The sequence below is a fragment of the Leopardus geoffroyi genome, chromosome C2 (genome assembly GCF_018350155.1).
Source record: "Leopardus geoffroyi isolate Oge1 chromosome C2, O.geoffroyi_Oge1_pat1.0, whole genome shotgun sequence".
In the NCBI taxonomy this organism is placed as follows: Eukaryota; Metazoa; Chordata; class Mammalia; order Carnivora; family Felidae; genus Leopardus; species Leopardus geoffroyi.
The window spans coordinates 148,786,086-148,798,397 of NC_059333.1; the positions used below are offsets into that span (position 1 = coordinate 148,786,086).

The 12,312-nt window shown below is 43.0% G+C and overlaps 1 protein-coding gene and 1 long non-coding RNA gene across 5 annotated transcripts in view; both read right to left on the reverse strand.

Moving 5' to 3' along the window:
- ACKR2 (atypical chemokine receptor 2) overlaps positions 1-6,410 on the reverse strand; it is a 54,096-nt gene extending 47,686 nt beyond the window's left edge. Inside the window, exons 1-2 of one of the 4 annotated variants that reach the window (XM_045436973.1) lie at positions 3,720-4,335; positions 2,890-3,101 (exon numbers count right to left, since the gene is read on the reverse strand). The gene's annotated coding sequence lies outside the window, so the exon portion shown is untranslated. Of the gene's footprint in view, positions 1-2,095; positions 2,352-2,889 lie in introns of those variants that run through there. The other 3 variants (XR_006701105.1, XR_006701104.1, XM_045436971.1) reach the window with 3 other exon arrangements.
- A 72-nt stretch (positions 6,411-6,482) lies between these two features.
- LOC123575935 lies at positions 6,483-12,291 on the reverse strand. Its single transcript, XR_006701107.1, has 3 exons — positions 11,937-12,291; positions 8,592-8,635; positions 6,483-7,985 (listed from the first exon to the last, which is right to left on the reverse strand). It is a non-coding gene; the product is annotated as an uncharacterized LOC123575935 (long non-coding RNA).
- Positions 12,292-12,312: the final 21 nt, after the last annotated feature.

Below are 12,312 nucleotides of genomic sequence, written 5' to 3' on the forward strand. Positions count from 1 at the left end.
ATGTGGAGAACAAACAGAGGGTTACTGGAGAGGTTGTGAGAGGGGGGATGGGTTAAATGGCTAAGGGGCATTAAGGAATCTACTCCTGAAATCAATGTTGCACTATATGCTAACTAACTTGGATGTAAATTTTTAAAAATCAAGAAAAAAAAAAAAGAAAAACATCAATCAACTACTGATACCACCTGGTGCTAACCAGGTGATGGATTTTCCTCCCCTGGAAGAGATGAAAAGTTATTTTCAAAGACTTTTTTTTCAAGGATATTTTTATGATTTATTGCTTCTGTTTTTTTAGAAGAAAAAAAATTTAATTCTTGAAAAAAAAAAAAGTTAAGTTTTCAGGGATATGGAGATAGAGTTAAGACATGGTCCCTGCACAAAAGAAACCCATAACATCCGAGTACAGAAAGACTGACTTTTGATGGAATTTATAACACCGTTAAGGTGTTGGCCTATCCATATACCACAGTTATGAGTGATGGAAGTTCAAACAAGGAAACTGTATGTTTTAAGTGGTGAGATGTATTAAGGAAGGCCTGACCGACAAGATCCTTTGGACCTGGAACTCAAAGGATGACCAGTGTTTTATCAGGTGAAAAGTGAGTAACTAGAAACTCAGATAAGTAGAACACTCCACTCAATGACAACAGAATTCACATTCTTCTCAAGTGCACACGGAGCATTCTAACATGGACAGACCATGTTAGGCCATACAACAAGCCTCAAGAAATTGAAAAGAAACAAGGTATAGTCCCATCGAGAAACAACTATCTTGCACTGCACACAGGGAAGGACTGACTGCTGACCTGCCTGTGGTGATACGGATCTCTCTGCCAATAGGAGGATGGATTTAGGACATGTTCCACAAACCTAAGAGTGCCTGTGCCCAGGTAAGCACCTTCCAGAAATGGCACACTTACTTACTGCAGAGGAGCACTTCAATACCAGCCTGCTGTCTCATGAACTGCACTCATTACTAGGGCTGGTCACTTATGTCAATCCAGCCCAACTTCCGGAAGTTGCTGCCATTATGTGTCCCCTCCACTAAGTAAAGAAAAGGGTAGGCTTGCCTTCAGAGGACACAGGGTATACTGATGGCAGTTGCCAGGGAAACCTGCCAATTTGGCATTCCTCTGCCATCCAACTAGACCCAATGTACTTTGTTTTAAAGTAGGAACTAGACAAAGTAGTCACTGGGCAGAGTTGAGGGCATTATGGATTGTGTTGATGCATGAACCCATGCTCACCAATTTGGCTACTGACAGCTGGGCAGCATGAAAAGGGTTGACAACATGGGTCCTGCAAAGGCACATAGGAAGCTGGGCTATGTGAAATAGAGGCTTGTGGGGAGCAGACCTATGGAAAGATAACTGGGGCGTACGCACTAAACCTGATGCAGCTGTCCAAGTATGGCACGCATCCATTCACTCCCCACCCACACTGCCAGGCGAGCATGGAACAGGTGCGCTAGGCTGGGCAGGGGCCTTCTGCTGGAGAAAATGTGGACTCCATGTGATGCAGTAGAATAGGTCCACTGTAAACCAGGACACAGAAGTCCCGGAAGTATTTGGGAAATAGTAAAAAGATTACATTTGCCTTTAAAATATTCCGACCCACAGCTGCTGACAAGGACTGTCCCCAGTGCCACCTCAGGCAAGGGCTATTGGGCCACACCCCAAGGCATACTGGACAGACTGCATGCCCTGTTTCTCACTGGCCAATAGATTACATAGGCCCTTTGTATCAGTCTGGAGGATGTTCTACAGTTCTACCAAAATATCAAATGGCCAACGCACACATGAAAAGAAATTCAACGTTATTAGCCATCAGGGAAATGCAAATCAAAACCACAATGAGATACCACTTCATATCCACTGGGATAGTTATAATCAAAAGATGGACAATAACACGTTTGTAAAGATGTGGAGAAACTGGAACCCTCATACATTGCTTCTGGAATGTAAAATGATGCAGCTACTTTAGAAAACAATTTGGCAGTTCCTTAAAAAGTTAAACATAGAGTTACCATATGATCCACCAAGGCGTATATACCCCCAAAATTGAAATCATTAGGTCTCGAGAAAAAAAACATGTATATGTTAAATAAATAAAACTTTATTCATAACAGCCAAAAAGCAGAAACAATCCAAATGTTCATCAATTGATGAATGGCTAGACAAAAATGTGAAATATCCATGCAGCGGAGTATTATTTAGCCATCAAAAATTAATGAAACACATATACATGCAACATGTATGAACTTTGAAAACATTATGCTAAGTGAAAGAAACCAGATACAAAGGTCCACATCACATGATTCCATTTTTATGAAATGTCCAGAACAGGCAAATCTATAGAGAAAGAAAGTAGATTGATAGTCACTGGAGGGTTCTGGGGTAGAGAGGGCAATAGGGAGTGATAGCTAAAGGATGCCAGGGGCACCTGGGTGGCTCAGTCAGCTAAGCATTGGCTCCAGCTCAGGTCATGATCTCAAGGTTTGTGAGTTTGAGCCCTGCGTCGGGCTCTGTGCTGACAGCTCTGAGCCTGGAGTCTGCTTCGGACTCTGTGTCTTCCTCTCTCTACCCCTCCCTGAGCTGTGTCTCTCTCTTTCTCCCCCCTCAAAAATAAATGAATAAACATTAAAAAAAAAAAAACCACTAAACTGTAAACTTTAAAGGGGTGAATTTTACAGTATATGAATTATATCTCAATGTTTTAAAACTCAAATTTAAGTCATGGAATTAGAATAAGTGTGATATACTTAGTATAGAACAAAGTGGGACTAATCATCTTTGATTGTTTGCTGCAATAATGTTAAGAGAGAAAAGCAGAGCACAAAATTCAATAGATTTCAGTAATTCCTTCTGCAAAAGTTTATGGAGCTCTTACCATCCTATGTTAAGAGCTGCTTCAGAGTGCACAGAGTGTACAAAGTTGACTGGTCCTCAGCTCCTGTCCAAGAAGTTAATGGAGAGGCTTAGAAGAGGACACGGTGGACTGATGACAGCCCAAGCAGGGTTGCTTCTGCTTGTCTACCCAAGCACAGGGCATGTCAAGCGGGCCACCAGGCTTCCAGTTCTGGTTGCTGCAGACAGGCCTTCCTGGAAAGGGAATGACTGGTGAGATGAAGGCTAACAAGCCACCCAGGAGAGAGACACTAGAATAAATTATAAAACAAAATCACAACTCCATCTCCCAGACAAGAGAGAGTGGTTGTGCACCCTTCCATCTGGGGCCTCTGACTAAGGAGAGGGAAGGATTGGGCCAGATTTCTCTGGCTCCCAACCTAATCTCAGTGCAAGTTCATCTAGGCAAGGAGGCTGGGGAGGGGATGTACTAAGGAGCCGGAAAACATGAGTCATCATGCAATAGGTTATATCAGAGATTAAGAAAATGAGGGGAAGGCGAATAACTTTTAAAAGGTACAACCTGGGTGGGAAATGGTCCCACTTCAGCAAAGTGATGAAGGGCAGAGACACAGCCTAGATGGTGTGAGGCTGATGGAATAATGGGGCCTAGCTTGGTACCAAGTGAAGGAGAGGGGACAGCATCACACACAAACAGAGTGAGCATCGTGGCTGACTCAGGTCATAGGAACACCAATGTGGAAGAGACATGGCCAGGACCACAGGGAGGGGATGAGACCAAAAAGTCTGGGATATAGTGGATACAGCAGGAAGATTCTAGCTTTCCTAATGGAGCAACAGCTATTCCGTTACCTTTTTTATCATTAGCTGCGCCTCCCCGACTCCTTTCCTCTATCAATTTGTGGGACCTGGGGACCTGTGGTTACACAGAATACAAACCAAAATGCTGGAAATGACCCAAGACAATAAAAGTGCTGGGGAGTGGCGCCTGGGTGGCTCTTGCCGGTTAAGCATCGTACTCTTGATTTCAGTTCAGGCCACGGGCTCACAGTTCATGGGTCTGAGCCCCGCACTGAGTTCTGCGCTGGCAGTTTGGAGCCTGCCTGAGGTTTTCTCTCTCCTCTCTCTCTGCAACTCCCCCTCCCTCTCTCTCTCAAAATAAATAACTAATCTTACAAAAAAAAGTGCTGGGGACAGAGAGTGTGTTTCAAAAGAGAAAGTAGCATTAGTGTGGAGATCAGGAAAGATTTTACTCACAAAGGTAGTAGCATATGAATTTGAAAGGATGTGAAAGATTTAAAAAACTGTTTCCTGATGACAATAATACTAGTTTGAGAAAGACACAAAAACATAAAGAAAAAATGAAAATCACAAATTATTCTACTACTCAGATAAAACACCCATTAACATTTGAGGGGTATATTTTCCTCATTTAATGTTATATACAACTATATATCTATTTATATCTGTCTATAAATATCTATATCTATATGGGTATATAGATATAAAAGTACATGTGTTGTGAATATATCATATATGTACATATAATATATACACACATTTTTATATTTCAAAAAACCCTTGTGATTGATAAGGATTCTGAAAGGGAAACAGAAGAGGAGACAGAATAAGCATAGGGAGGGCAAAAAAATGCATTGAACGGCAACGAAGCATTGCAGAAACAACAGGAGCTAAACAGGACTGGGTTCAAATCCTGCCTCTGCCTCAATGGAAACCCATGAAAATTACTTAATTATGTTGATCCCCAGGTTCCTCACGTATAAAATGGGGATAATAATATTTACGTGATAGAGCTGCTTTAACGATCAGAGACGTGGATATGTCAAGTGTATGGCAATGTGCCTAGAGAATGGTAGGCAGTGAGCACATGTGTTGGTGTAGCACAGGCTGTTTGGGTAGCTGCATGTGGTTCTGCTTCCTTCTGGTGTAAAATACTTACAGGTAAGGGGGAGGCCAGAGACAACTCACTCACTGTAGCCCATGGATCTCAAGGATTCCAGATCCCACTGACTGTAAGAACAAATTCACCAGAAGTGGCAATAGATCTTTTAAAACTGTTTAACAGCCACACACCCCTACCCCCACCCCACCCCACCCTCCCCCGGCAATTTCTAGAAAAATCACAACCTGTGTAGTACACTTAACACTCAGCCATCTCACTGCAAGGGATTTCCCTCTCATCAGCCATACTGCATTAGGCAACAGGCCAAGGTTACTAGGTCAGTTTTTTAATAGTTATTTTAATATTCTTCATGCTTGAAAAATTCTTCTGACCCTCATAAGCCAAAGTAGCAGGACTATGATGGCTAGAATCTGACTGCTGATTCACTGAGTGAACTTGGGTCAGGTAGATAATCTTTCTATTTCTCCTGAAACAGGGCAGGCAAGTTACTGTCCCTGAGCAAAAGCATCAGCATATAGGGACAGTGACTCAGGGCCACCAATTTGAGTGAAGTATCTGCATAATCCATTTTTCTCCAAAGCTATGAAAGTACTTGCCCACCCATCTCTGGCGAAGGCGACTATTATCCTTTCTTCACTGTGATTTGGATCTAATTTAGATATCAGCTATATTTATGAGCCCTCGATTTATTAAGCCATGGAGACAGATGGTGCCTTGTAATCAGGATAAGGGCAAAATGACTTGGAGAGCCTGGAGATCAGTCAACACAAACCTATTTGCAGTGCCATTGAGGATGGCAGTATCTCCCAGAAAAGGTACCTCATTCTCAGGGAATTAGCAGACTGTAAAAATGGCCCTAAATCATTGCTGAGAGATACACAGTAAGGGGAAGAAGAGAAGCAATCACCATCCAAAGCAGTGGGGGAGAAGGGAGGAGGGTTCTGAACGAGCAACTGTGTAAACGGTGGGTGATCAAGAGAATTAAGAGGCTACAGGAGTCCACAGCCCCGACCTGGATATTGCAGCCCCAGTAGGTGAAATGCAACCTGCGTCACTGAACTGAGGAACTGACCTCTGCAGAGAGACAACAGTGAGTCATTCAGCCAGTGTCTACTGGAGGCTTATGTGCAAGACACCACTAGGTTAGCATTGTGGGCGGTACAAAGATACACGTAACAGAGGCTCTCCTGCCAGGGTGCTTGTAACCCAATGCTCACATGTGACCACAGTACTCAACATCATATCGAGTGCCAGGAAGCAGCTAGGGAGCCATGCAGAAAATTATGTTTATCCCTCCTGGTGGAAAGAGTTGTTTGCCTGGGATAAACAGAAAGCTTTTGCTTCCAGTGATTAATTCTGTTTTTGCATAACCTGTTACCATACCTGTGCAAATACAGATCATAAAAATAAGTCAATCTTTTTAGTTATATAGATTACGTAAGATTGTAAGTTTTCTAACTTAAAAAATCAAGATATAAAACCGAATATTCTCTACTGAAGGGCATATTTAACAACAAACTATATGGAATATAAAATTATATAAATTTTTTAAAATGTTTATTTATTTTGAGAGAGAGAGTGCAAGCACGAGCAAGCAGGGGAGAATCCAAAGAATCACAGAATCTGAAGCAGGCTGCCCCTCCCCCACTCACACTCCAGAGCCTGGAGCCTGCTTTGGATTCTGTCTCTCTGCCTCTCCCCCCTCTAAAAAATAAATATACATTAAAAAAAATTTTTTTTTAAGTTTTCCTGTATAAATAATCCTCTTAATATCACTGCATACAGGAGTCAGGCAAATCTGGGCCAATTTGGTCAGAGCAGAATACCATGAGAGCAAAGGCAGAGTGCCATCCCTGCCTTAGATCTTCCCACAGAGCTTCTTAGGACTGGCCCCTCGTCGTTCAGTCCTCTGCTCAGATGTCATGGGCTGGATGTGGAGAAAGGAGGAAGTTGTGTCAGGGATTTACCCAGGTTTCATATTTGGTTAATGGGATGGGTAGCCGTTCCACCAGCCAAGTCAGGGAATTTAGGAGAAAGTGCAGGCTTATTGGGAGGGGAGTGTCCACAGCAGGGGGAAGGAGGGGAAAGAGATGATTAATCCAGCTCACTTATGGACATGTTGTAGAATCTGTGGAATACTGAGGTAGAGATGTCCAACACACAACTGAATGTAGGGTTCTACAGCTCAAGTAAGAAGTATGGCAGAGAGAGAAGAGAGCATCAGTATACAGACGACAGTAAAAAACCATGAGGGTACATGAGATGATCCCAAGAGGAAAAAAGAAAGTAGATGTCCTTCACTATTGTAGTCTCAGTAGTGTGACAGTAACAGAGACCTGTGGGTTGAGCAGAGTGATATGGAAATAACACACATATTTTTTTTCCTCCTAAACCTGGGAGAGAGAAAATAGAAAAATAACTACAGGAAGGATGAAGGAGCTAGGAAGGGACTTTTTCTATAAGTAGAAGAGTCTTGGGTAAGAGAAGCCCATAAGAGAGAGCAAACACAATTACAGATGAGAGAGCAAACAATTGATAGCGGACATGGCAAGAAATGATGGAATCCAGTACAGGAATTGGTGTTCAGTGGGAGGAACGCACTCAAGACCAGAAGAAATGACTGAGGTGGATGCAGGTAAGTCCAGATGTGGGAGCAAAGGAAGAGGTAAAAGAAGTTCTCAGTGCTCTCAGTGAAAAGGGTTAGTGGGGATATCAGGGGAATGGAAGGTGAGGCTGAGCAAAGATAAATGAAAAGTGTGACTTAATGGCACAGTTCAGGACATTTAGAGGTCTAGAGAAGAAAAGTGATTTAAGGTTGCATTGCTGGCTAGTGCTTAGGAATATGGCAGCAAGAGGAAGGGGACTGCATTAGAGAGGGGAACTAACATGTACGGAGTGTCTGATATATCCTAAGCACTGTTCTTGGTAAATAGGGTTATTTAGATCTAAATAGGGTTATTTAGATCATACAATGCATCTAAGGAACTTACTAATATCCCCATTTTGTTGATGACACGTTGAGGTTCCAACAGGCTAAATGACTTGTTTGAGGTCATAATGGTAATAAGCATTCAAGGCAGCATTCAAATCCGTGTCTCTCAACTACATGCATGTAGCAGTCCTGGGGACACAGGCCAGTCCCCTTTCCACTCCACCACATTTTCCCCCCTTGGTACTTCTTAAGAAGAATGTTGCTGCCCAAAATAAAATAAAATAAAATAAAATAAAATAAAATAAAAGGGGGGGGTGCCTGGGTGGCTCAGTTGGTTAAGTGTCCGACTTCGGCTCAGGTCATGATCTCGTGGTCCGTGAGTTCGAGCCCCGCATTAGGCTCTGTGCTGACAGCTCAGAGCCTAGAGCCTGTTTCAGATTCTGTGTCTCCTTCTTTCTCTCTCCTCCCCCTCTCCTGCTCTCTCTCTTCTCAAAAATAAACGTTAAAAAAAAAATTAAAAGAAGAATGTTGCTGCCCAGAATAACAACAAATAATACCTAGTGCATTGGTGGAAAAATTAATTCAAGACTAAAATGTTTCAAGTATAATATTTTTGTTCACCACAGAAAATATCACTATCTAAACACACAAATCCTACTGCCATACTCGTTACTAATAGAAAAATATTTTACATAGTTGAGTGAAACCAATGATATAAAAGTAGGAGACATTGACTTCCCCCCATGTGGAGAGTTTTGAGATTGCATTTTAGAACTATTCTTCCTAAAGGGCAGAGTGATGGACTAGGTACCTCCTCAGACTTAATGTTCTGGCATATATAATCCGTGAAAAAGAGAAACTATCATACCTGAGCAGAACATGGTGGCCTGATACGATTAGCAGCTGCTCCTTCTGGGGGGAAAAATAGCATTTCTTTTTTTTTTTTTTTTTTTTTTTTTAAATTTTTTTTTCAACGTTTATTTATTTTGGGGACAGAGAGAGACAGAGCATGAACGGGGGAGGGGCAGAGAGAGAGGGAGACACAGAATCGGAAACAGGCTCCAGGCTCTGAGCCATCAGCCCAGAGCCCGACGCGGGGCTCGAACTCACGGACTGCGAGATCGTGGCCTGGCCGAAGTCGGACGCTCAACCGACTGCGCCACCCAGGCGCCCCGGAAAAATAGCATTTCTTATAAAACACTTGATAGACTTAAATAAGCAGTCCAGGAAGGGGCCCAATTACCTTTTGCCACAGAATCTTGGTTTATTTAAAAGTTCCTACCTGGTTTTAAACAAAACTTTTGGGGCACTGGGTTGCTCAGTCAGTTAAGCCTCTGACTTTAGCTCAGGCCATGATCTCATGGTTCCTGGGTTCAAGCCCTGCATCGGGCTCCATGCTGACAGCATGGAGCTGGCTTGGGATCCTCTCTCTCACTCTCCCCCACTCTCTATCAAAATAAATAAATAAATAAACTTTAAAACGTTATTAATGTGCCTGGGAAGTTTACTTTTGTTTAAAACAAACACCTTAAGTAGTATTCCATGAATCTACAAAATGTAAGATGTACAGAGCTGTGGCATAGAGTAGCCCTGCAGGGCAGTCCTCTAACATGGATTTTAAGATGGTCTGGGTCCCTGACGATTCTGCCTGGGAACTGCTTTGCAAGAACTATTGTTGCTTCAAAATAGTGGTTCTTGTCAAGGAGGTAGAGGGATGAGGCCACTGCATGTAGCAGCCTTCCATATCCTTAAGACCACAGATACGGCTTCAATACAAATAATAGAATGAGCTAAACACTGAATGGGTTTTAACTTTCTGATATTCCCTTTCTAACCATTCTACTACACTATCATCTACCTCAAATATATTCTTTTTTTTTTTTTTCAACGTTTATTTATTCTTGGGACAGAGAGAGACAGAGCATGAACGGGGGAGGGGCAGAGAGAGGGAGACACAGAATCGGAAACAGGCTCCAGGCTCTGAGCCATCAGCCCAGAGCCCGACGCGGGGCTCGAACTCACGGACCGCGAGATCGTGACCTGGCTGAAGTCGGACGCTCGACCGACTGCGCCACCCAGGCGCCCCTACCTCAAATATATTCTAACTATTCTGGTCAACATCCTACTCCCAAACCTTCAAGGGCCACCTGATAGAATACTGTGCAACTTCTTTAATTAGCATTTAAAGTCCTTCCCAATGTAGCTTAAGCCTACTTCCCATTATTCTGACTCTGCTTTAGTCACAAATTTTGCCATCTCCCCATTCACTGTCCATGCTAGAGCTACAATCCCATAGTCTACTGCTATTCCTCTGCCCACTGTTTTCTCTTTCTGGAATAGTCTCCCAATTTATTTACAAGCTAGTCATTCTTCAAAGCTTACTCACTCAAACCCCAGTCCCAAGAAGCCTCCTCTGAAACTGCTCGCTCACTGTATCTACCTGAGGCTGTGTTGAAACCACTTATCATAGACTGTTTTTAGTGTTTTTCTGTATCTTTTCGTTCTACCTACTCAGACTGTAAATCATCTCAGGGAAAGGACTAAGTCTTTAACTTCTAAATCCAGTACAATACCCAACAAAATATACACACCAAGAAATGTAATTGCTCAAGGTGACTTTGAACTCTGGATTTAAAATTTCTGTAGCTATTACCAATTTTCTCAAAATTTTAGAAAAAATTCCATAAAGATCACAAAGTAGTTTTAAGAATATAAAAAACAGTAATGTAGCTTTAAACTGGGCCTCAGCTTAAATAGACATGAGTTTAGAAGCGCATTTCTCTTACAGTAGATACGATCGATCGTGTGTAAACCTCAACTAAGAACATAAGAAGTTACAAAGGCTCTCCAAAGAGCAGAAATTAGCAAATTAGGCAGATACTTCTTGTGCTGTCTTTCCTTCTACAAATTACAAGTAGGTTAGTTTAATGCATGAGAACCCAAATAATTTTTTAAAGTCTTCTGCATCAATTATACTTCTAAATGACAGAGTAAGGAGAGTAATACATGATGTACATTTGCTATCAATTAGGTCTGCATGATGAAAGATGTAATGGTTTGTCAGCTGTCACTGCTGTTTTCTTGTAACACAACACGGAAAAAAGTATAACATAATAACCTCCATTAAAAAATCTTCTGCATTGATTATTTCAGATATTTATCATTATCATTTACCAAGACCTGGCTTCTATATACCAATCAGAAAGAGATAATTTCTCATACAACTAGGGCAGGGTCTGCCTCTTTCCACACAATGCACAGCACAGGAACTTTTAAAGAGTGCACACTTCTCATGCCAGGCACTGTGCTAACACTCTACCTACATTTTCCTCATTAACCGCACCACTGTTACCCCCATTTTACAGATGAAGAAAGTGAAGTTTTGAGAAGTAAAACCCAGGGTCAAGACTACTTTGTGGCTAGCCTGAGGCTGGCACTCAAGTCTCCCAGATCCCAAATCTCATTCTCTGGAAATGTGCAAAGGAAGCTAACATTCCTTTGATTTGTACAAATCCCCTTCAGGAATGAATACACTCTGCTCCCTGCTGCTATTAGCCTTTGTATTTCCAGAATCACGGGGCTTAATGACTTCGGGTTTACCTTCATATTCAAGTCTCTCAGGCTCTTTTGTCATTTTAATTATCCTAAATAAGTCTCTGGTTAGCCCCCTTATTTTTGAAGCCCTATAATTACTGCATCACTTATGTCTTCATTTAACATCACTGGGCTCCTACTGAGCGGAGCTCAAAGACTGTTCCAGGAAATATGGGCGTGAACCAGACCAAGTATGTGCCTTCAAGTAGCTGAAAGCCATACCATAATAAAACCAAGGTATGACGTTTTTAATTCAACATATATAACACCAATGTTTCCTACGTGTGTTTTAACTCAATCGTGAGACAAAGAGTTCCAGAATCCGGAGCTCACGGCACTTGGTTCCTACCTGTGTGATACACAACATGGGCAACCTGTCTCACTTCACGGCAACATTAAGAGATTCTAATTTAGTCACAGATATATTCCCTACGGCACAGTTGGCGCTTTGCATCAGCTCGCCAGATACTGGTTATCTATCATACGAACAAACTAGAGGCTCCCTCCCTGGAAGTTAACTGTCACCTCAAGACACTGCCTTCCTCAGAGAAACCTCCCCTGTTCTGGGTCAGACCACCGCTCTAGTGACCCCATGCTTGCAACTAATGGCTGCCCCCACCAGAGTGCAAGCCCCAAGAAAGGCTCCACGAGAGGCTCCACAGCACGTGTTCGTGGCAGCAGATAACCACTAGACGAGCGGAAAGGATCGAGCGCTCCGTCGCCCCGCCGCCGTCGGCGCCCGTGAAAGCCGGAACGTCCTCCCCCGAGCCTCCCAAGAACTGGCTGCGACCGAAACCCCTCATGCCCGTCCCCGCCAGGCCCGCGGTCGGGATACAGCCTTCGCAGAGTTAGCCGCCGCCGCACGAGGGAAAAAAACGCGAAAAATATCTGAGGTCCCGCCAGCCTAAGGGCCAGGGACGCTGGAGTCCTCGCGTGAACTTCGTACGGCGAACTCTCACCCCTGACGTTATCCCTACGCGAGAGCCGGGGACCCT